This window comes from Mytilus trossulus, chromosome 6 (assembly GCF_036588685.1).
Source record: "Mytilus trossulus isolate FHL-02 chromosome 6, PNRI_Mtr1.1.1.hap1, whole genome shotgun sequence".
Lineage (NCBI taxonomy): Eukaryota > Metazoa > Mollusca > Bivalvia > Mytilida > Mytilidae > Mytilus > Mytilus trossulus.
In genome coordinates, this window is record NC_086378.1 from 54,743,105 (window position 1) to 54,765,884 (window position 22,780).

Genomic DNA, 22,780 nt, shown 5'->3' on the forward strand with positions numbered 1-22,780 from the left:
CCCAGCTAGTCCAGTCTAAGTCCCACCTAGACCAGTCCAAGTCCAAGTCCCAGCAAGTCCAGTCCAAGTCCAAGTCCAGAAAATACATGTTGCCATTGTTTGTTGCGGTTTGTCATATTTGTTTTTCTTTTATTGTTTTGTACATAAACAAATAAACTTTTATAGTTTTCTCCTTTCAATTGTTTTACATTTGCCATTTCATGCATGGCCTTTTATAGTTTGCTATGGATTAAGGGATTTGTTAATTTTTGAAGGTCAAAAAGACATTGGTTGCTGTAACCTTTTACATATTTATTTAGTCTCTGGTGGATGATAAATTTGCAACAAAGATTTGTTTGTAAATCTGTGACATCATTTAAGCTAATCACTGTAAAAGAATGTTAAAGTGTGCCTACATTTCCACAAAAGACCAAAATGACACAGACATTAACAACTATATGCCACCGTACGGCCTTCAACAATGAACAAAGTATGCCTACATCTCATCTAATTTACTATATATTCCAAGGAAACACCACCATGTCTTATACTTGAGTTGCTATGATTTTTCTCCTGACTATATATTTACAGCTTAATATATAAACTGGTACAAAAATGGATCAGAAAGCCTCATTTATAAACAAATCATTATAAAAGCAAAACAAATAATATAAAAAAGAAGATGTGGTATGGTTGCCAATGAGACAACTATCCACAAAAGACCAAAATGTAACATATTAACAACTATAGGTCACGGTACGGCCTTCAACAATGAGCAAAGCCATGTTTTTCTTATTGATTGTTGGTGTTTAATGCCACTTTCAGCACAATTAGGTAACTTGGGTATCTTGTCACAGCCAGTTTTTTTGGTGAAGGAAACCAGAGTGCCTAAAGAGAACTTGGGAACCAGACAGTCTCTTGACAGGAAATTGGCAATCATAGCCAATTAAGAGGGGTGTGGGGTTTAGAACTGACAACTGACACAACCTCATGGTTGACAAGTTTATTATACTGATAACCTAAAAGTACAGTCAAAATGTATCACCTCAATCAAAATTACACAGAATCCTCCAAAAAAATGCATACTTCATAATTTCATAATTGCTCAAAAATCAGTAACTTAAACAACCATGGAAAATCACAAAAAATAAAGTCTGGCAGAAATGGCGGGGCTGAAAGATTAATTATAAAACCATTAATGACTTGTTTTGAATGACAAACAATCATTATAACACAACTTGTACCATAGAAAAAATCATGTTAATCAACCACCTTGCACAAAACCTTCAGAATTAATTGATTGCTCTTAAGGCAGTCTGAAGAAATACAACTTGAGATAGCCAACAGATATGAACAATGTGCCATTCCTTATTTCCTGCATTAGAAGAGGGGAAAAAGCATAACATTTTTGTTATATTCATCTTTGAACACTTTGTGTTTCAAATGAAATATCTTGAAGATGCAAATCTAATGAAAATTTGACCTTGAGAATAATTATTGTGTTTTATCCTCTAAGGAAAACTCTTCAAATATTAATAAACGAATGAGATATAGATGCATCAACGAAACAAAAGGTCTTGTGTCAATGAAATATAATTTGAATGAGAAAATACTTAAATTTCATTTGAATGACAAAATAATCACCTGATTTCCGTTAATGATAAGAATTTTTAATACCGATTTTAAACAATCAATTTATTGTTAGTTGTTTTTCCATTGTTTTTACATCACGTAGTCAGAATGGGATACTAATATTAAAATTTGGTAGAGTTCCATTGACTTAAAAGAACTAGATTCTTATAAGTCTGATCTAACAGCACTGGATTATCAAATTAAAACATGATATGCCGAAGAATAATTTCATTTATCTCTTCACTTTTTATATGAATATGAATTATGGTGCTGACAAACTCCAGATTGTAATAGTTATCATCAATTAATCTCATTGTGCATGTGTCTTTTATTAGAAGTTTTATATTTCAATTTGAAATGCGGTTAATTTGGTTATAATATAACTCTACATATAAATTCAAACAACTGTTATTTACACAAAGGTAAATACTTTAGATGTAGTTTTCTTGAAAAGTGCCAGGTTAATTTGAAATTTTAAAAACTTCTAGGTCGTAGGAAGAAAATTGTTTTACATCAAGCTATCTTAGATTTCAGTTATATACATTTGTTTTAACTTGAACTTTAAGTGTGAGGTTTGGGCACCATAATGAAGATTTAAGTACCTGTATCAAACCAGGACAATAAATAGAGGGGATAACCTCATTGTAGACTTACAGGTACTTGGCTTTTTTAAAAGGAAGTAATTTAAGTTCATGGAGAAAAACAGTATTTTTCTGAACATCAAACACTTGTTTTCCCCATTATTTAATCTACTTTATAATCCCCTTTCAGCTTCTTAAACCTCATTACATCTGAATTCAATCTTTCCAGATAAAATTCAAAACAATACTAAATAGATTTTTCAAAAGTACTGTCAGATACCTTTTCATTTTTTAACTTCACATCACTGTGTAACCCTGTTGTACTGTGATTCAAAGATTAACCGCAAAAAGCCTCTTAAAAGTTGATACATTTTCTTATTTTTGTCAGATCATTGTCATAACCATGCTAATGTTAGTAACTGTTACTCAAAACATAAACCACTAGAAGTCCAGGTTAGCGAGAAAATTTTATTTATACACCATAAACCATACTCCTAAATATTCAAACCCATAAGCAATGCTCAGTGGATTCCATCTCAGCTCAACTTTATTCTTTTCCAATAGGAATCTTGTATCTTAAAGCCTTTATCTTGATTTATAATTCCCGACCTCATAACATATTCATATTTGTCTTGTACACCTAGCGACACTATTGTTATCGACTTGTATTTGTCATGACTTCCCACAGGGGGCCAGCACTGTGATGAAACTGACACGACTATGAATTTCTTGCTTGGCATATTCTTAGTCTGTCATAGATGCTGTGAGACGGAATTGATGTTTGTCATATTTATTCAATAATGCAATGTGTTAGAAATTCTAGACTTGGACGATTTGTTCAATAATGCTTTAAAGGAACTGTAAGGAGGAAACAGTAATGAATAGGCATTAGCGCAATTTTACCGTATAAAGCTGTGAAATCAACCACTTGTATCGTAAAAATACTTTGATGAACTATTATCAAACTAATGCTTTACTACACATAAAAAGATAAATGACATTTTAAAAAATCTAAAGTCTCCAAATATAGATTTCATCTTTTTTCATTAAATCTGATTGAACTTCTATCTTTACATCCGTTAACTTGAAAATTTCATTGTACTCTAGTTTATATCAAATTTAAAAAGACGTTAAAAATGATTTATTAATTTTTAATTTTGTTTCAAATATCTCTCTTGTTATAACAGTCTTTTATTCCCCAATAGTAACGGGCAATGATAGTGGCAAAACTTCTGGACAGTTCCTTCTGCCTTTCCCTTGGGGGCAGACATGTCATAATCTTTAGACCATTAGAAATGAACCTACTATAAATAAAAGAACATTAGACCTGAAAACAGTCTGGACCTGTGTCACTGCCTTGCAATTAATTGAAGTAATATGAGGGGGGATAGGACCTTTATCAGGACTCTGGGATCAGGTGTTTTTAAGCTCGGAATTTCAGGATTTACCCTTTCTTGATCAGGGAATTCTTTTTTTGAAATTCCCCATGTCGGGATCTCAGGATTTTGTGTTTTTAAGCCCAGGATATTAGGACAGGCCTCCTACCACCCTCTTATATATGTCAATACTATCATACTGATTGTGAAGCAAAACTTAGATGAATTTCCGTTTCATATAGCTAAGAGATTTTTCTCAAATTTCTAACTTGTACAATGCATGTTGTATAATTTAAAAATACCAGCAGAAAGTCTCATCATCATTTTAGCGATGTAAAAATGGCTTTAACTCACAGCTCACCCGACTGAAGGAACAGACCAAATGTTAAATCTTTCCAAACAAAGAATTTATTTAATGAATTTGGGGATGTTTAACCCTCACTGCATACTTTATTGATTGATAAATTGCTTTAAGCCTATTTGGATGCTAAAAGCTGTGAGTGTAAAGGTATATTTGTCAGGGCTCGACATTAACGTTTGTCCGATTGTCCGGGACAAGTGGACACAGGTGTCGGGCAAGTACATTCACCATACTACTTGTCCGATGGGACAAGTGAAAAATCAAGGTCAGATAAAAATAGATCAAATTCAAGACTTATACATTCCCACAAATATGAATGATTGTTTTATTGATTATACTTAATGAAATAATTATTCATTGATTGAACTAGAGACATATAAAACTTGTATAATATGTCTCTGATTAAGTATTGAACATGCTGGCAGCCATTGACCATGGGGATATAAGTAAGGGGAAAGAAACCAATGTTAATGTATCTAATTAGTATAAGCTTCCTTGAATTAGGAGCACCTCCATGTGGAGTTTTACCTAAACTTTAAAATATTAAATTAAAGTATGTTTCATTTGATTTTGCTTTTATGCATAACAATACATTAAAAGAGGTTTTATTTGATAAGATCTATGATATAAAAATTTAAGATGAAACAAAAAAAAAAAAAAAAATTCTAAAAACTAAAGGCAGATTTTTTAGTGAAATGTGTATGTACTTCATGATCATATATCAATGTATATACAAATCAAAATAAATTGTTAAAGCTTGTTTTGACATCATCAATAAATTAAAAAGGTTTACTCATATACATGTTCAAGGTGGCCAGGTGTATTTACATCCTTGGTTTAACCCATACCACTACTAAAGAATGAATAGGTCCATAGGGGAACGTAGTGGTTTGGGAAGAAATGATGATTTAATGATTGACAAATGATAATGACATTGAGTCAGAGAACACAGTCTTGCAAAAAAACTTTCATTCTGAAATAATGAAATGTATTTTGATGCGGTATTCATATAACATTACAAAATGCTCCTTTTATTGGGTACAATCAAAGCCCAAGTGTTATTATTGCATAAATCATCAATATGTTAGATTTTCAATTATGAATTCGGACAAGTAAGTTAAGAGTTCGGACAAGCTGATTTTATTACCACTTGTCCGAAGGGACAAGTTAGAAAAAATGTTAATGTAGAGGCCTGATTTGTTCCACCAAATATTACAGAATATTTCTTCCACTTGGAACTTATATAATCTGAAGTTACTTCCATTTCATAACAGGCGTACAAGTTATGGCATGAGTCAGGCAGTTAATATATTTTATGGAAAAAAGGGGACAATGTGTGATTAGGTAAACATGATTTAAATTACTTCCTTGTTGCCATAAAAGCAATTTATTTGCATCTTAAATATGCACTTTTAAATGCACTTGCTGTACAGATAAAAAATCAACATTTCCTGATTATTTCAATTCCTTAAACTATTAACAAGATTTTACAATATCGAAAAAAACAGTGAAGTAATAAATTAAACATTTGAAATTTAAGTTTATATATGCAGACTACATAATAGGCTTAGTTTCCATATGCTTCCGTGTATGTTTAAAATCTTAGTTACAAAATAAAGGCAACTTGAGAATGATACATAGGAAATATACAATATAAATATATTCTATACACGAATCTTACAACGATAGACTTTAATTATACGGAAGGCCAATAAGTCACGATTACAAAGAAACTCTCTGGAGAGTTGTGGTACTCAAAAATACCACTAAAACACAATTTACTCCATAAAAGATCAGTTTTCTGTCACTGACAAAATATTCAGTTACAATTTCCAGGAAATTTCTTACTGAATGTTTCTAATTCCCGCCGGAATTCTACTGCCAGTTTAAGTATATCCCATAAGTATTTGATCTGTTTCCTTATAAAATTGACATGAGAAATGGAGAGACGTTTGCTTATTAATCGTTTAATGAATTTGTTCCCCCTACATACCAATGAATGAATAGTCTATACAGATCTTTAAAATGAATGATATATTGATTAGACAGCAAATTAAAACACTAATTCATTTATTTCGTCATGTTTTTCTGAAGTTTTTTATACGAACAAAGATTGTCTTGAGACATACAACCATGTTTCATATAATTGAATTTATCTTTAAAATTGCAGTTCCGAGGATTACAGAAGAAAACATTCATGTGATAAAACAATTTCTAGCATAACCTAGACCAATTCAATTTAAACTGTATCAACGAAGTATTTAAAATCTTGATATTATATATGTAATTATACCTTAGTTATACAAGAGTTCTATATGCGTCTCTAGGCGTCCATAAGCAATTTGTGTTTCAACTTTTTTCAAATAAAATAGAAGATACTCAAGGTCACAATGGAAAATTGTAAGTCAAGGACAGACAACACTAAGTATAAATGGCCAAAAGGAGAAATATGTCTGTATATATATAGACAATACAAATTCGAGACTCAGCTACAATTATATTCTCCCAACAAAAACCTGGGGTGATCTCAGGTGCTATAAATGAGTTACTAAAGCCTGAGACTACTATCTCAGCTAAAGCCAATTTATCTCCAGTTAAGTGGCATCCGTCACAATTGCTCATGGCAAGTCAAGATTTTTCATCCAGTTCTGTTTCAATAAATAAAAGTGCGCAATTCAAAAAGCATTCATGCAAGGTCATCTGTGACAAAGATATTCCAAAATCGTAAAAAAAAAAAATTTGGTAATTTGTCTTTTAAACTATCAAAGGAATGACTTTACTTCTTGGAACACCCTTGGCTCCATAACATTTTTGAACACAGCAACATCATAAAGATAGGAAATTTAAGCTCTAGAAATCATTATTAATTATAAAATATATAATACAAAATGTAGGTTGGAATGTTGCTTAATCAGAAATGGAAAGTTTACAACTGGAAATCGATAATCATCTCTACATAGTTTTGACAATAATTGAAAACTTGCATGCAAATTGGAAAACATTATATAGGTATAGGAAGATGTGGTTTGAGTGGCAATTAGACAACTCTCCATCCAAATAACAATTTATAAAAGTAAAGCATTACATGTCAATGTACGGCCTTCAACACGTAGCCGTGGTTCCACTGAACACAAAGCTACAAAGGGTCCCAAAATTACTAGTATAAACCATTCAAACCTTTGGTTTGAACATATGTTTGAATGTTGTATTAAGTGACATGAACATCTTCATTGCTGCAGAGTTATAGTGTGGTTTAATCTTGAACTTTTACATCAATTATAAATCAAAGAGATGCTTCAGTGTACAAAGCCATGAATTCAACAGATTGTCTTCAATTTGTAAAAAAACCACAGAGACAGTGTTGACAAAATGATGCCAATCCTGACTAGGGACAGGACAATTACGGAGATAACACTATAGGCTAACTGGGTTAAATAAGTTCTGTCATTTACTCAGACAGTTTGTTGTGTAATCTTAATCAGAAAAAGAATAAAAAAACAAATTAAATCTCACAATAAAAACATACTAGAAAAAGCACTTAATTAAATTATATTTATTATAGCAAACAGCTAAAACAAAGCAATGATATTTCTGTATCAAAGGAAGCAGTTACTAAGAGCAAACTTGGGAGTATTTTATCTGTTTATAAGTGTAGATGCCCTGTCTGTCAATTTTCATAGCAAGCTTAAGTTTTAACATATTACTGTAATGGAAAAATTTGGTGTTGTATTCAATATGCAATTTGATCATGAAAAAGACAAGATATATATATCTTCACTATAATTTTAAAGTTTCAGATATAAAATCTTCTTGATATGTAAATAATTTAAAAATATCTTTTTAAACTATCAAAGATACTGAGACTTACAATTTTGTACATCTCAGAGACCCAAAGATTTTCTATTACAAAAGACTCACCAGCAATGCTTGAATCAAATAAAAGGAGAATGTGTCCATTGGGAAACAGATGATGAGTCCCCACTTGCATATCATATCAAGTCTTAAGTAAATGGACATAACTGACGAATGGTAAAAGTGACACTAAATATGTACTTGATCTGAGTTTCGAAGTAATAAGTTTTGTGTAGAAAAGTTCCATAACTTTTGGTTGAGGCAAACTTAATTTAGAGGATGGAACAAAAAAAATCATCAATTTCCATTTGTAAAGGGGCATGTATCTTTAGAACAGTAAAAGTCACACCACCAAAATTCAAACCTGATCTGCTTTTTGTGGTAATAACGATTGTGTATAAGTTTCATAACATTTGGTTGAGGCAAACTCAAGTTAGAGAAGTAAAATGAAATTTTTGGAGGTATGTATTAAATGACCCTGTTTAGGTTCATGATGGGGAGTCCAGCAACTGGTCAATATGAAAGAAAGAATCTCCAGACACTCATGATCTATATGTGCAGCCTAATTTTGAAACTATATATATGATTGAAATAAAGTCTATTAGACTTAACTGCATTACATAAATCATCTATGAGCCCTGTGGTAATAGAGACAAAAGTCCAAAGACAATTCTATTAAAAAGCACCTAAAATATCTATTGGGATGTCTAAATGAGGGAAAAATAATTAATTTATCAATTCATAATGGTCTTTTAATCAAATTACATTGATAATCAACAATGTTCCACACAATACACTTACAAAAATTACTGAACATTAATTATAATTACTTTAACTCAGAATTGTAATTAATCATACGCCATTTTATTTCATTTGATGAGATCACTATCTTGACCTCTCTTTTGAACCCTCGTGACTTCTTGATTTATGGGATAGATTTCGTCTTTTCTGACTAAAACATCAAGGCTTGGCTGCATCTGCAGGTTGCTGTTGCATAAAACATTACGACTACAAAACCCCTGCTGCATCAAACAAAAGTTTCATTATATCAGACCTTTTTTATATTCATCCCCGCTCACCATGTCACATGACTTGCTAATGCAGTTACAAACAGAAATCAATCCTTTCAGAATATATCTATCTATAAATGTAAAGAACAAGCAGCAAAGCGTCAAAATAAAGGTTTCTGCATAGGTGGTTTTGATAAGCTCTGCATATATTTCAAATGCCATGAGTTTCCTGATAAGATTTTTAAACAAAAACGGTAGAATATGTCAATTCTGATCAATGAAAATGTAAAATTGAATGTTGTAATTACTTAATTAAGCCATAATAAATTGTAACAGTCAGAATGTTCAAACATTATTTAAGCCATGTTCGAGATAGCAAATTGCTGATTAGTTCAGAATATTTTCAGCTTCAGTTCAACTCTGTCTGATATTTTTCAGCAAAATCTAAACTATAATAAGGGAGTTCGCCTCGCAGTTTCAAAGTAATTAACTTTTCAAAACACTAGTTTATATTGATAGGGAATTAATTAAGGAATCCAAATAGCAAAACAAATATGTAGGTCTGTGACCGTGATAGTTTTTCAGCAATTTTTCAGATCCTTCAGCATGCTTTCAGTTAGGGTCCACAACATATTCAGCAAAATACAACAAAAATACTGATTTTCTATTTCTTAGTCACACAGATGTTTCAAATATCCGAAATACAGAAAATTACAAGACTTTTCAGCAACAGATTACCTAAATTTTGGCAGCCTTTGAACTTTGGTGGATTATGTGTTATCCAATGGCATCATACCATATCTTCTTATTTATATTATATATTTATTGCTGATATATTGTAAAACAGCAATGCTTTAGGGCTCTTCTGTTAAATAATCATTATTTTCTGAATTCAACTTGGGCTTGTTGTGATCTTTTTACTGGCTGTAAAGGTGGTAAATTATGGAAACTTGTTGTCCAAATAAATATGATGTCTTGAATGGTTGGTGTTTGTTTTTATTGCATTGATAACTTACTGCTTAAGTCTTAATGTGAGTGAGTGTCAGTGCAGACGTCAAAATTATTTGGACTTTTTTAAATCTGGGAACAAATTTATTGCATGATTGAACCTATGTATCACTCAGGGACCTCTTTTATTCTTTTTATTTTATTTATTTTTTTGTTTTTATGGGTGATTTAAAAATTAATTGATTGCTCCAAAGAGTATTGGGAAATAGCTCTTACAAAAAGGAAGTATTAACACACACAGAAAAGATCCAATCATAGAATTGTTAGTTACATGAAACCATAAAATTATTCCTAAACGTCCTCTTCAGACTTTTTCATAATTAATTTTTCAACTTCACAATTTAAAATTGAGACGGTAAATTTGAAAAAGCTTATATTAATCTTAAAACGAAGATGACCTTTCAAATTCGGCTCAGGAAGACTTCAGTGATATAAAAACATAATATATATACCTCGTAAACTTTTCCGCATAATTAACAAAAAATAGGAAACTGTAGTTGTAAGAAGTTTATACCTCCTAGCTACAGACAATTACCTACAAACATATAAATCAATATAACTAAGACACGGCAGCATGCCATGCAATATACCGGAAGATTTTTTTCAGACTAAATCAAGCTAAAGAATATCCTAAGGGTTGCAATGCTTTACAAAATACCACAGAAAAAATCTCCTCTTTCTATTTTCAGATTTATAATATTGCAGCAATCAAAAGGTCTTTTCAAATTATGAGGTTTTTTTTATAGAATTTCAACAAATATCATTGAATGGTTTTCTACATTCGAGATCATGGTATGTAACAAAGCTAAAATCTCACATAGTTCAACATGGTCAATTTGATAACCATGGTGAATTAAAAAAAACCACCTGGTTTCAATTTATAACCCATATATATATATAGTAAAATAAAAATATGACAATGGTAACCTCAATTATTCAACATAAATCAAAGTTGATGAAGATAAACTACATGCAAGAGCTAAATCCTTAGGTCTGAATTCCTTGTTTTCCAGCTTCAACAATTTTAACCTTTCTCAGAGTAACCTACTCTGTGACTTTCAAAATTATTGTGACTTTATCATTTATAATAGACTAAAATGTGATTTTTTATTATTGTAATTTATTGAGAAAAATCCTGTTTAATTCATATAAAAAAAAAAAAGTGACTTAAAATTATTGCGATTATAAAAAACTGTCATATTTTCACAATAATAAAAACATCACAATAATTTCTGATTGATTGATTGTTGGTTGCTTTACGTGGCATTAGCACAACAAGGCAATAATTTCTCAATTTACTGTGAACTTTTAATATAATTTGTACAGAAATTTAGGGCTGTTTTTGTGAATGTATAAAAATCTATTGGGTACCCAATTCATTTTTTTTTACCACCAGCTTGTTGCGAATTAATTGTTATCTTTCTGTCAAAGTATTTAGTATGAGACCATGTTATATTGACATCATTTGTGAGTTTGATGGGCATAAAATCCATTTCAGTATGTTACACGAAGGGACATAAATCATGTGAATAGCTAAGATAAATGTGATAAATGATAAAACTAATATATTCATATAGGTAGGATTAAATAACATACATGAGAATAATAATAAAGTGATAGCTGCAATTGTCATGTAGGCAAAATAATTTTAAAATATATCCAAAATATACCGACTTTGAAGTCTTAAGAATGTACCTATTTCAAATTGACCATGTGGTTACGACCATGGTTACCATTGCTTGATCACTCTTGATGTTCTTTACACCAAAGTTGACTATGGCCATACATCTTATCTTGACCAAGCTCAAATCTTAAGTGGTATACCTGACAACCATGGTTTTCTTCAATAAGGGACTTAACCCCTGCGAAATGTTCCATGGTTGACCATGCTTAACCGTGGTCAACCATGGATATATTTTGCATGGTCAACCATGGTTTGTGGCAGTGGTTAACCATGGTTGACCATGATTTATGGCAGTCATTAATAATCATACATTTGACCATGGTCAACCAGGGTCAACTATCTCCATAATACCATGACTGACCATGGTTGACATTGGTTAAACCATGTTTTGAAAATGCACATTGACAGTGGTATATATAATCTTAAAAATAAAGAGATAACAGTTAGGCCAGAAGTAAGGTTTTAGAAAGAAATCCATTAAAATAGACAAATTATAGCCTTTAGACATGTAAATTAGTAATGTTTAAGTCAAAATTCAAGGCCACATTTGGCCTTACAGTGAACCTTTTCCTGTTAAGGACAAATTAAAACAATCTTTTAGTCTAAAAAAAGATTACACATCTGCTGCATCTATTTCTGTTATAAGTCAATTTACAAAATCTCTTTATTGACAAACAAAGTGCATGTATATCAATTATTTACAATTCAATCACCACAGCTTAAACTCTTCCTTTACAAATGTCTCCTGAGATAATTGAGGTGATCATTACAAATGTACACATTACAAGCATTTTATACTGTTTGATTGGTTTTACACTAGTCAGTTTTGGTGCCCTTTATAGCTTACTGCAGTTGGTGTGAGCTAAGACTACTTTTACCTGTAATGGTTTACAGAACATTATTTGGATGGAGATCACAAGTTGTCTCAATTTGCTTGGCACTCACAGAGATACCACATCTTCTTATATCTACTAAATATAGTTGACCTATATATTGCTATTGACTTGACCACTGAAACCTTCACCAATCTATAAAATGATTAAGGTCAGATGAACCCTTTCAGACAATCATGTAAATAAAGGCAACAGGGTAGTATACCGCTGTTCAAAACTCATAAATCCATGGACAAAAAAACAAAATCGGGGTATCAAACTAACACCGAGGAAAACCCATTAAATATAAGAGGAGAACAACGACACAACACTTAAATGTAACCCACACAGAAAAGGGTTGTAAACCTTGCAAGGATCCAATAAATCACAAATATTGTTATAACTTATAAAATGTAAGAATTTTACATTTCAAAAAGTTTTTTTATGCAGCTCAATTAAGGTCAAGTTCAATGATTAATATCAGAGTACTTTAACTCTATTACATAAATTATGAGACCTGTATATGTATACAAGTATACAAAGTATGAAGCAATATAGGTATTATAGTCTCCACCTAAGATTATGAGTCTGGTTGCTGACAAAAGCTGTGAAAACTAAAGATGTGTTGATGATTGATACCCTCAAGGAGGAGTAGTCATATCAAATCATTCAAAGTCAGTCTAAAATGGAGAATGGAAATAGGGAATGTATGAAGGGGACAAAAACTTGACCAAAGAGCCAAAAAACCGCTGAACTCAACCAACTTTGGGTCTTCAACACAGTGTGAAAATCCTGCATCAAAGGCTTGCTTCAGCTGGCCCTTAAACAAAAATGTGTGCTAGTATAGTGATAATGGACATCATACTAAACTCTGAATTGTTCAGCAATTGGTATACTTTCTGCATTTATCTACAGTAGAAACTATAGGATATAGACATAATGCCATGTTGAGCATTTTTAGAAATATGAAGTTTCGCTCTGAAATGTCTAAATTCAAATACATGTATAGAAATCCAAATAGACAAAAATAATCATTTTCATGTAAATAATTTTCCTGCAATCCTTTTTTTCTGCAAAATTTAGAGGAAATTGGCCAGGTCTTAAATGAATTGTTAAAAAAGTGCTATTTTTGAATTCTTCAATCTTGAAAATATTACATTTTTCATATGATCAATAAAACTGAACAGAATCCCTCATTAAAAGACCAATCTTGTTCATAACACGGAAACGAAATCATCAAAATCATCGCCAACAATGATAGAAGTAAAGGAGGGTGAAAATTAAGTAATACTGAGAAATTATTGAGCCAATCATCATATCCTTGCGGAAATATCAAAGCCTGTAAGTGAGTTTGAATATATAAAATACATGATGAAGTCCAAATTAAGCGTGATACAAATGTGTCAATGCATGTCTCCTACCAGTGTATTCACACGACTAAAAACATTTAGCGAAAAAGAAGCCAGACTGAAAATTAGATTTCAAACCAGATTGGATAACAAAAATAGTTTCCGAAAATAAACTTGATAATTAAGGATGAAACCATGAAAATTTTAGCGAAAATTAAAAGCAGTTGATGAGTGAGATATTTAAACTGAATGATTCTTAATTACGACCACAAATCCGATCATTAGTAAAAGCCGTACACCAACATAGTTTGTGATGCGTTGAAATATTATGGAAAAAGCTTGTCTTCAATATCTACTCCTCCGTAATTCAATAACCTTTTCTCTGATGATCGACTAATTAATACTCTCCATGAATACCCAAAACAAGAGCTTTTATTATCAGCTTTTAATACAAAGCTTAAACTAATTTGAAGTTGTTAGTATCTTTAGGTTGTCCATAATTTAAGAGGAAGGAAAGAATTGAAGTGGAAACTTTTTTACACGAACACGCTCCCACTTATTCTCATGTACTGCTTTGTCCTGAACAAACTTCCACTTCATTAATTTAAACGAAAAGCGTGTTTATGAGAGTTGTAGCCGAACAACTTTTTACGATCAAGAAAATTAATTCCAGGTATCAAAGATGGTTATTCAGAACTTATGAGTGATTTCCTGATTTTTTACAAATAAACGAAAACAATGTTGACTATTCATTATAAACAAGATTAGAGTAAATTAATGAAGTTTTTTATCAAGCCACAATATCATTATGAGACCTTGTATATTATTAATTAATCCCCTTAACCAAACTTACATCCCACGACACAATCACGCCAACTTTAATTGATTGCTTTTGTTATAATTTGTTTATTTTTCTGATTGAGCTCCCATTACCAGCAATCAGGATACATAACCAACTTATCAACCATAAAAAATATAGCTGATTAAAAATTTATCATGTATATTTGGTTTGATATTTTCCCAGACGGAATATTTATCAAACTATAATACTTGTGGCTCTAGGTTATGGCTGTTATGGCCTTAAACTTTGCTAATGTACATGATTACTATATTTGGTCATTTATTTACATCAGACACTATTTCAATCTACCCTATAGGCATGGATTTATATAAACTCTAGTTGGGAGATTTGTGAAGAAAACATCATTTTATGTTTAAAAACACCTTAATTGGCGTTGGCACTCAGAGGGGGATTGAGGGGGGTGGGCAGTCCCCCTGTCAGTGTGCAGTTTGAACCATGGTTAGAACCATGGTTAACCATGGTCAACCATGGTTGTATGACCATGGTTGACCATGGTTTGACAAAATTGTTAATTGGCCGACCATGGTTAACCATGGTTTTAATGACCATGGTTGACCATTGTTAGAACCATGGTCAACCATGGTAGGAACCATGGTCAACCGTGGTTACAACCTTGGTCAACCGTGGTTCGAACCATGGTCAACCGTGGTCCCAACCATGGTCAACCGTGGTTCCAACCATGGTTGATCAACCATGGTTATTAATGAGTCAACCATGGTCAACCATCTCCATTAAACCATGGTTGGCCATTTTACATTCTTGTCAAATCAATCTTCAATTATCTTGAAACAGTTAGTCTACTTGTTATGGAGCCTGTATACTTCTCTTCCTTTTTGTGTCAGGACTACCAACAAATGCTAAATTGCATGAAACTCTTTAAAGCTACCCTTGCAGAAATGTTCATCCATAAAATGCAAAGCAGTTTCCACCTGCAAGAACATAAAATTTTCCACAAAGAATCAATTGTTCTTGATAATTTGTATACAATAACAGATTTTAAGGATCAAAAATGTTTTATCTTCTTTTGCAAATTTTCAATAATAAAAACACCCAACAAAATAAACATTATGAACATGTTTTTGTTTAAACAAATAATTGTAACCCCCCCCCCTTTTTTTTTGGTTTACCTTTCAAACAAAAGAATGATTGTGTAAATTATTTTACCATTGACAAAATTTTCATATTGTACAGTTTTATCAGTTACACCTGGAATTAAAAACAATTAAATATAAAATTTATGTTGATATGGATAACTGACACTGACAAAAAAATTTAAAGACCCATTTCAGGTGGCATGTGTTCAATTAATGAAAGCCAAATCAAATACTGTAACAATTTTTACATCTTTTAAACAAAATATCAAACAGATTTCCTGTGAATGTACTTATCTGATAACAAATCTTCTTTACATGACAACACTGGACATCAAATCCTTCACTTGATTTTTAAAGCGCGAAATAACTTTACTGAGATCACGTGACGTTTGTTCCAAGTCATATAAATGTTTCGCACTGAGTGAATCTTTGTTAACGGTTGGTGATAATAATTGATCATGACATCGCATGTGTTTCCGGTTGGGGAATAAACAAACAATAAAGACTAAAGCTATCACTCTGAAATGTTTTCAAGTTCTTAAAATATGCTGTATTTATAATGATAAAGAAAGGCAGATTTATGAACTTGGAGAGAAATCAGAAATTACGTCTTTGGAAGAAAGAAATACATCGTTAAATGACAGCGTACTTTGTAACTGTTAAAAAACAAGGAATACTGATCGAAAGTAAATTCCAACTTCCAGTTTGTAAAAGTTTGTAAGTCCCAAATGTAAACTGGAATACCATATCCCCCCTTTTAACCCTCTACTGACAAACTCGTACGGGTCTAGGGTACAAGTGCTATGGGCCATTTTAAAGACAATAAGTACATCTTCCTCTGGTATCATTGCCTACGTGGAGAATCTCTTCGTTTGGCCAGCCGGCAATAGTTCATTTTAGAATTTGTGATATACCAGGGTACCCCCCTTATCCTTTCCTGACTAACTCGTACGGGTCTAGGGCATAAGTGCTATGAGCCATTTTATAGGCAATACCAACCTCTACCTCTGGTATGATGGTCACAATTTACCTCTTGGGAAGAAAGAAATTAAAAATTGTCAATAACCTTGTACCACTGAAAAAACGAGCACGATTTTTTAATATTGAAAGTCTCAAAGTAATTTACAATTTGTTATAAATTCCCATGGGTATAATCCAGATCAATATTTATTCAACATGGTCCAGGTTGTCAAGTTGACCATGGTCAGGTGCAAGACCATGGTTGTCAAATTGACCATGGTTGATTAGACCATGGTCAACCATGGTCAGATGTTTACCATGGTCACAAACGTGGAAAACCATGGTTAACCATGGTTAAATAGAGCATGGTCAACCATGGTCAGATGTTGACCATGGTCACAATCATGGTTAACCATGGTTAACCATGGTTTTCAGCACAGTCAACCATGGTTTGACCATGGTTATCAATGGTTAGCGATGGTAACCATGGTCAACCATGGTTGCATTTTGACAGGGGTCCCCACCTCCCCTTTTGTGGAAAAATTTGGTTGGTTATAAATGAAATCACCGAAGTATGGGGAGAGCAGGCCCCCTCTTAAGCAACCAGTGGGCCCCAACTTTTGAAAATTTCTGGATCCGCCACTGGCACTTATTAGAGACCAAATCTGCAATGTATGCATAAAAAAATGAGATCAATGATATAAATTTGTAAATGCATCTGGACTTAGCATGCAATATATGTGAAAAATTGCTTATTTTTTCAAAGATTTCAAAGTCTCATAACTCTGGAAAGCAAAAAAAGAAAATATCATCATAGACTCACTCAGTAAGGAACCAAAGACCAATATTCTAGCTTAGTACTACATTAGTAAAGTTTAATAAGGCTCCATTAGGCATACTATAGTATGACAACAGACGAGGATGACATTCAAAGATTTAAAAGCTCAATTGGCCCTAAACTGAGCTGAGGGCATTAGTCTGCTGAGCTATAAACTTAAATTATTTCTAACCTAAGTTACCTAACATTTTTTAAATTAGTTAGACCAAACAATAAATCATCTGTATCTTAATAAATTCAATTTTGAAAAAGTAAGTAAACTGACTTATTTTTTATACAATAATAAACATTTGCCTGTCTGACCTTCTGAGAGAGAGAAAAGAGAAAAATATGAAATATTCAGTGATATTTTGAAATATCTTTCGTTCTTAAATTGTCAGAAAATTTTCTTAAGCAATGTATGTTAGACTTGTAATTTATAATTTGACTTTATTACAGAGACTTATTAAATATGAATGAAGCAGTTATATTCATTAACAAAATATGAACTTGTATGTGCAATAGTAAAGAAAGACTCAAGATTTGTTAATCTACAATACTATTTTTGGAATACCGAGGACATTTGTTAATATCAAAACAATATTTACTCATCTAGAATAGATGGTCTAGTCAATATATATTGTATAAACAAATGTTTAAAAGCAGCATGTTCATTGTTTAATAACTCCTTCATTCATAATATCATGATTCTGGTAAAAGTTATAGATCTATTGTAAACATTCAGTTGAATATAACAACAATGCATTTGCTCAAAATTACATACAATTAAAAGCAGATTTGCTAAGAGGCTTCACAATTATGTTACATCCTTGCCCTTTTCTTTTCCTTAGCCTCAGGTTTATAAACTTTGAGATTTCAAGAGTGATAAAAAAATATAAATAAATTGTGGTACACAGCCTACTTTTTATAAAAAAAAAATGATGTTGAAAGAAATTTTTCAAATCACAATAATATTTACTAAATTTGCGCAATTGTTTAAGATGATTTTTATATGGCAAGTTGACTGTCAATCCTAACTAATTATAAACCTACTTATAACCATAGCAATTATTCTGGATCCATGTGAGTTGCATGAGAAATAAATGTCTTGAAGAATAAAGTTTTTTCTTGCAGTAAAGATTTATAGCACAAACTAATTCATTAAATTTCCCAATTATTCATTAAATCCTTTTATCAAGTTCATGCAAGCGAATAAAATTGCACAAAAGCAAATGAATTTTCTCATTTTTTTTACCAATAATGTTGCAAACTTTTAAAATTTATTTAATCATTAGAGAATAGATTAAAAGAACAAATAACTATACCACTAAGAATAAAGTTTTGATGTAAAAAGAAAGAATTCCTAAGGTTGCATAATTCAATGATTGATGGGTTTATTAGCACATTTTTGTAATTAGTAGTTAATTACCTTGTGTAATTAAGGATTCACAGTCCGACAGTAGGGTTCACAAGGAATTCATTCAATATATCATTTACAATTTGGTTGAATGCAATGACAATATAAATCAAAAACAATTTAAAACATCCACAACAAATCGTTTGGATTAACATAGATTAATTTACTGCAAGCAAATTGCAATATAACAAAAATAAAATGTGTTCTAAAAGATCATAAAACCTATTGCAAAGGTTAATTCTTTGGAATGGGAAAAACCTTGGTTAATGAAAATATATTTGCACAATTTAAAGTACACATTTTTATATTCAAATAATCAGATTTCCACCTACAAAAATTTAAGAAGACAATAAACATATGAATTCAAGTGAAAGAAACTAAAAGGCTTAAATACCCCATAGTCAGCTATAAAAGGCCATGAAATGACAAATATACAACAACCTACTGAAAAACTTATGATGACATCAAAATTAAGTGTAGGTTAAGGAAACTTTCATGTTTTTTTAATAAGATTAAATCAAATTAAAACATAATCTGGAACATTTTCAATTTTATAAAGTTTAATAACCATTTATGATTGTCACTACGGAAAACAACAATTGCTGTTATTAGTAAATAATCAATGCCTCAGAGTATCAAAATACCAGAAATTAAGTCAAATTCACAAAATTGAAACTATCTGACTTTTAAATAGCATTTCAAAAACTATATAGTACGTCACTGAAAACATTGTCACACTAAATATGCGTAAAAAAACCTGCAAAAATATCAGTAAAAAAAATATATAAAAGATTATATTAAGTAATTTGGAACCTAAAAATATTGCAACAATGACCATATGACCTTTATATACAATTGAATATTATATAAATTGCCAATAAATCTGAGAAAAATGGATTAACAATCTGTGCTGGGTATATATGAACATCATAATCTGCCACAGACAATAAAATAATTCAATATTGATAAATTATCATGCTTTAATGGTTTCGGATATTGACACGATCGTTTCTCTGAGATGCATCAGCATATTCCGGTGCCAGATATAACATCCATTTAATAAATCGTAACAAGAACGTTTATGTATTCCTATTACAGATATGTTTGTTCTTCTAATTATTTGCGGTTGTTGTCACAATCGACAGAAAAATCAACAACACAAACAAATCTAACAACAGTAAAAGTAGGATTGAATTAAAGGCCTTTCTTCTTTGTATTATCTATGATATTACACACATATAAAAATCAGGTTTTATTAGACTAAATACTGTGTCAATATTGCCAATCAAAGCCAGTCCTGTTGGACCATGAAATTGCCATATCCCTGTCTGCTTTAACTATTGTTTTTGTCTGATTGTTATCTAATGCTGCAGCGAAAAATGAACCTAACGATTTTTCATTTTATCGAATTTTCGCTTTTTCGTTATCTTTTAAAACTATCAGTCTCAATCACTTACCATAGCAAAATTATACAATTTATTGAAAAACACTCAATCATAATTAAACACGCCAATTGAAACTTTAAAAGCAAAAGAATTCTAGTCAAATTCAGGAATCGTCAAAAATAAATCAATCATATCCTATTATGACAATGTTTATAAATTCTAATGTAATGGTTGGCAAAAAATAGATTTTCTTTGATATCAATGGTATTATTGCTATTCTTGTATGCTCCCAATAGTATTTTGTCAATAAAAACCTCTGATGCATGACAAATTCCTGTCTATTAACTGTTAAAAATAAATTGTCTGTTAATTTCAAAAGTCTTGATGCTAGAGCATTCTGACATGGAAAACTGAGATTTTGAAATTTTTATCAGTTTACCATAGAAGAATACTTTGACCAAATTAAAAAAGGCTTACAGATAGAATTGATCTATGTCTGCAATATGCATGATGCTTTATATATTGAACAATTAGATACAACAAACTCATTAGGAATAGCATATATAAGATCATATAAAGCTCAATCCGAATAGCAGTGCTTTTAATTTAAGCATGCCAATGTATTTAGTAGTAAAAATAACACAAGATTCTCTCTCTAAAAAAAACCTGCAGGTTATCCAACCTTACATTAGACATAAAAATTCATCCAAAATTTCTACTTGGATAGAGCATACAATCCTAAAAAAATTCATCCAAGAACTGCAATCTTGGTGAGAATTTAAAAGCCTTAAACACTAAACCAATATACTGCAACCTTAAGATTTACTTACACTTATAAAACTTTAAAACTGGTTCAAAATGCTCAGCTGACTCAAAGATTTTGCGAGCATCAAAAGTCATCCTCAACACTACAAATCTGATTATGAGCTGCTGAACTTATGCTTAGCCTTAAAACTTATAGAAAAACCTGCTAACTTAGTTGATCAGCACTTAAATAAGGGCATCAAATCTTTGGATAAAAAAACGCAAACTTTAGATCATACATATCTGTCTCAAATCAAACTCATGCAAATTTAATTTTAAACAAGAGGCTGTCACAACGACAGCAAACCGAATTTATTAACATTTATTTGTGTCCTGGCAATATCACAAGAACCATTACTGATGATTGGTGAAAGTGAAAATCGTCAATATCAAATTTGACCTCTATTTTGTCATCAGTATCAACATATTAAAATTTGAAAAGCTTAGATTGAATGGTTAGTGAGTAAATGCAACAACATGAATGGAAACACCATTTTACAATCTTTCAAGAACCATAACTCCTGAACGGTATAAGTCAAAATCGTCATTATTGAACTTGACCTCTATTTTGTCATCAGTTATAACATATTAAAATTTGAAAAGCTTTGGTTGAATGGTTCATGAGAAAATGCACAGACACGACTGGAAACACCATTTTTCAATCTTTCAAGAACCATAACTCCTGAACGGTAAAAGTCAAAATCGCCATTATTGGACTTGACCTTCATTTAGTTGTCAGTAACAACATATTAAAATTTGGGAAGCTTTGGTAGAACAGTTCATGCGTAAATGCACGACACGACTGGAAACGCCATTTTACAATCTTTCAAGAATGACCCCTGAACGGTAAAAGTCAAAATCGCCATTATTGAACTTGACCTCCATTTTCTCACCAGTAACAACATATTAAAATTTGGGAAGCTTTGGTAGAACAGTTCATGTGTAAATGCACGGACACGACTGGAAACACCATTTTTCAATCTTTCAAGAACCATAACTCCTGAACAGTAAAATTCAAAATCGCCATTATTGAACTTGACCTTCATTTAGTTGTCAGTAACAATATATTAAAATTTTAAAATCTTTGGTTGAAAGATTCATGCGTTAAAGCACGGACAACATTTGATTGCCGCCCGCTTGACCGACCGCCTGCCCGACCGCTGAGCATTCCAAAATCAACAACCGACATTTTTGTCACAAAAATCCGGTTAAAAACTCAACAAGTCTTGAAAGTCGTATTGTTAACCATCAATTTACAAGGGATGATATGAACTACTTATATACAATACCATTAACTTATAGGTTACAGTCACAAGTACATGGACATATCAGACAATGACTTAATGATTTATACTCTCTAGTGCCATCACCAAGACCATATCTTGCATGAAGAAGGAAATCAAGTACATCCCAAGTGGACGTAAAAAAACAGATATTACAATATAACAGCACATTATTACATCTGTATATAATTGTAAACAAAAGTTGTCCTTAAGTTATTATCCAATAATACTTCAGAACACTTTTGATAATTCTGTCATAAATAAGTTCTTCCTGACACACTATATTAGAAGGAAGTAGTTTTTTTTCAATTATCTACTCGTCGGCAAATCATCATTTTGGATTTTGGGAGTGGCTGGTACTCTATATATTTTAACTTTTGAGCCAAAATATTCAAAAAAATTATCCCTTTTTTGCTACACTTTGGCAAATCAACCTACCCTACGTAACATAACT

The 22,780-nt window shown here is 31.5% G+C and overlaps 1 protein-coding gene across 4 annotated transcripts in view; it reads right to left on the reverse strand.

The window, feature by feature from the left end:
• Positions 1–22,780, reverse strand: part of LOC134721547 (protein turtle homolog A-like) — a 104,611-nt gene that overhangs the window by 41,747 nt on the left and 40,084 nt on the right. The window lies entirely within an intron of this gene.